At 30.4% G+C, this 4507-nt stretch overlaps 1 protein-coding gene across 1 annotated transcript in view; it reads right to left on the reverse strand.

The window, feature by feature from the left end:
• Positions 1-4507, reverse strand: part of LOC105626026 — an 82984-nt gene that overhangs the window by 21816 nt on the left and 56661 nt on the right. The gene's annotated exons all lie outside the window — the stretch shown is intronic.

The following is a 4507-nucleotide window of genomic DNA, read 5'->3' on the forward strand; positions in this document are numbered from 1 at the left end:
CTTCTCTCTCTCTCTCTCTCTCTCTCTCTCTCTCTCTCTCTCTCTCTTTCTTTGGTTTTGCACGTTTTTCTCTATCGATTTCGACAAGAGGCCATCCTTATTAATAATGCATTGACTTTTTGCTAGCGTAAAAGTTTCGTCGATTCGATAAAATGCCGAATATTGTCAATCGCATTACTGCGAGATTCATGGCAACGATTCCATTTCGTAGCTCATATCTCCAGACGGAAACTACGATTCCGTCGTATCCGGGCAAGTATATATAAATCGCGACGTTAGCCAAGCTTATATTTACTCTGCTCCGTGTTCTCGCAACGCGGAACCTCTGAAAACCCCTTACGAGCATTAAACTTTGGCGCCGAGACGAGGGATTTAAGCGGTTCTTTATTTTCAGGATCTGTTAACTCTCCGGCAACCGCCACGGGGCGAACCTACCCCGGGGAGTTCTATATATGCGCGACAGAAAAGTGAAATCGCGTCGAGATACTGTTCTAACATGACGCTGCAAAAACTAACTGAATATGCAATTCGCCGTTTTTATTTTCGTCCCCGTTACCGGCCACGGCCACGAAATTTATGATAACTGCGCAATAACTTTATCATAAGCGGATTTCATGCGTCGAAGGAATCGCTTCCGTTTGCATAATTTCAATTAACTTTCGTCTTATTTTATTTGCTTATCAAATGGTCAGTATTACAACATATATCGATCAGCGGCATCTATTCGTAATAATCCTGTACGGAGCAGGAATTTATTGTGTAGAGAAAAAACTTTGTGCATTTTGTGTACGCAATTTATAAATAGCTTTTTATTAATTAATAAATAAATAGGATGAGAAACAGAAAGCATGAAGCGAGAAAGTTGTATAAACACAGACTATCGAGGAGTTGTAAAAATTGATGAAATATTAATCAATTTATATTAGAAAATAAATTCTGCAGGAAACTTTTTCTCATGTTTCGTCAACTCGATGTAGAAAAAAAAAAGGAAAATCCATTAGTTTTTGCCATTAGTGAAGTATCACGCGGTAAACTGAATGTGTTAAAAGACTTACATTATATTGGAAATCTATACGAAAATCTATTCCAAAGCGTGATCGTGATTGATTGCAATTAAATATTGAGGTAAATAGATCGATTTTCACGACGCAATATATCTACATATATCTAATAATACAGTCGATTATTATATGATAAATATGTTTGTCTAGAACCATAATAATAATACCTTTCCCAAAAACACGCACTTATGTTGAATTCGTTTCAACATTAAAGCAATAATAAAATAAATGTTATGAAAGAAAACAAAGGGCAGTATGAAATTAAAAACAAATATTTTTTTAGCAACAATATTGAGAAATAGATAAATATTGTCTATATTTTTGACAACTGCAATAACTCACTCTTTAACTGACCTGTATTTGACTTAACCCAAAACGGTGGGATATAAGAAGTTAATATGTATTGATTTCGTGTTAAACTATTCTACAGATTTTATTCGGTTTCTGCAGGAGACATTCGGTTTCCCGTATTATGACATTTCGTTTGTATAATAAATAGTGTTAGAAATAAAATAACGAATCGTGATATACAGTATTATAATTACTATCTTGATTACTGACTGAATTATAAACACGTTAAGTTAAACGTTATACCAATTGTGATGAATACTTAACTTCGAATTGAGTTTAAAAATATAAAAATGAAGATAAGAATTCAATGATAGTGTCACAAGTGCAAGAAATGTCTGATTGCAATTTTGAGTACAAGAGGCACTCAGTTTTATAATTTAATACCAGTTTCGCAAAACGCAAAGTTAGTAGTTGCACAGTCGTGTTGCATCGAGTTAGTAGTTTGCGAAGTCTATGCGATTTCTCTCAGACGTTTCGGACGAATGGGAATGTCGTGGGAGTTTTCATGTCGATTTGTTAGTAGTATAGCAGAATGATGACTTTAACTCACGATATAAACATGTAATAAAATCAACAGTTGCCTAGAAATTTATTATTTAAACAATTTTATTCAAAATTTTATTTTACAAATAAAAGATTTAAAAAAATGTTTGAATATAAATAACATAATTTGTTGAATCATGAGGAAAGAAAGATATAATGAGCCGATATGCTATTATAAATTATAAGTGCGTATTTGTAATTAACTAAATTACATTATTATCAAGGAGTGTGTGTGTGTGTGTGTGTATAAATATATATATATGTATATATATATATATATATATATAGTTTTTTTTTGTTAGCACATAAACACTGAGGAAGACCAAAACCTACTGATCGAAACGTTTGCTTATTTTTAAGCATGATAGATGCTCTAACTAAATTAATATTACAAAACTCGAAAAAAAATCTTCGTCAATTTGTGCGTTGTTGTTTTTCAACATAATGCGGATATTAAAGATAAACAATCCGAAAGTTTCAATTTGAACGTAGACAGAGAGCAAATATAGATACAGCTAATTGTAAAAGTTATAAAAACACATAAGACGTTGTAATATAATGAAGCAGACAAATTAATTCTTATATATTAAATGAGGAAAAATTTTCGTAAACTTGTCATACTAATAAATTGGCCATATCTTAAACAAGTCACAGACATAATTATTGTTGTAATTAAATTATGATAAATTAAATCACGCTGACAGACTGTGGTCATATAGTTAGACAGTTTCAACAAAAGTGATGATAACTATTTGTCACAGCAAGACTAATATACATAAAGATTAAGAATGATATTCAAATTAAATAACAAAGTGGCGTTTATAAATTTATAAGTAAGTACATTGTAGTTTATATATTATGCCAATTAAAAAATTTTTAATTGGAATTATAATTACGTATTAAATGAACGATTAATTTCAAACTTAAATTACAAATTGAAATTAAATTAAAATTGAAATTTAAAGATTATAAATTATAAATTAAAATGAAAAAACATCATAATTCTGATTAATAAGATTATTAATAAATCATTATATAAAACATTTAAAGGTTTACAGTCGTTTTGCAAGTTGAGACCTTGAGATTATTTATAAACTAACCTAGTTAGAACATTTATATGATCACTTTGTAAAATTCTTTTTTGTTATTACATGAGCAAAATCAAAGACTGAGGAAGACCAAAAATTGATAGTCGAAGCGTTTGTTTATTCTTGACTTATGTACACTCCTTATTAATAAAATAATTTGATTAATTACAAATACGTGCTTATAACGGCGTTAGCTTTCTTTCTTCGAATTTGTTATCACATTACCTTTATTACTTTTAATAATTTGCTGAGTCACATGAAAAATGAAGGAAAGAATAACTACAAAAATAGCTTATCTTTGATGACAAATATAAATGAAATTATGATATATTGTGGTACGTTATACCTACATTCAATTCTCTTTGCGCACTTTCTATAACATATATGATTAACTTTATTTATGCACACGGCATATTGGAAAAGGTAGTATTTTACTGAAATAGAAAGAGAGAGACTTTATAAGTGCATATTGCAATTAAACAATTATTATGACAGTGTTAATGAATAGAATTTCCATTTCCAGAGTGCGTGGATATGCTGTGGACACATTTATGAATAACAGAGAGAAGAAATGACCGGGAAGAAAAGTAATCATCACGACGTCTATCAGAGTCGCGCGACACGATTTCTCGGCTAATGTTTCTCTGGATTAATTAACGTTATATTCGAGCGTGACAACGGCGTTACTGTAGCGTTAATGATAAAAGAGAGAGACTAATTTTTAATTTAACGTAAATGTCAGTGTCGACGTGCTGTGCACGATTATTTTTAAATGCGACCGTTTGTATGCCCGTTGATAACAGAATCAGAAGCGGCGAATAAAAAATGTAAGATATATATTTTTACATACAATTTTGGTGATATTGCTGCACATCAATTTCAGAGACGCATATAGGTATATGTATGAGATATAGGCAACCCCTAGGGTATAATATCCGAGATATTCTACCTGGGGGTATAGTCAGACTACTAGTCTCGTGAGGATATAAATAAGGAGACATGCGTAAATCATTATATTCAAATCGTACTCCTCCATTTAGCAAAAATGAGAAATCGTAATATACATCATTGCAACTCAAGCGCTACAATCACTCAGAGATGTCGAAAACTTTTCGAATCAAGACATCAGGTGTTCCTTGAAAATTTTTCAATGTGTCTGTTTGTGAAACTCTCTATATATAATCGGGAAATGTAAAGTTTCTCCACATCGAGCGTGCGACAAGATTTTCTACAAAATAAATGCAGATAGTGGATAAAGAGTAAACAAAGTTTAGATATTTCAGACATTTGGAAATCAAAAAAAGAAGAAAAAGAAAAATATGTTGTTGCTCATATTATTTTTATATTTCATCGTGACTTTTCATCGTAATTATATAGAGATATATATATATATATATATATATATATATATATATATATATATATATATATATATATATAACTAATTATTAAGTTAGTTACGTA

This window comes from Atta cephalotes, assembly GCF_000143395.1.
Source record: "Atta cephalotes unplaced genomic scaffold scaffold00004, whole genome shotgun sequence".
Classification (NCBI taxonomy): Eukaryota; Metazoa; Arthropoda; class Insecta; order Hymenoptera; family Formicidae; genus Atta; species Atta cephalotes.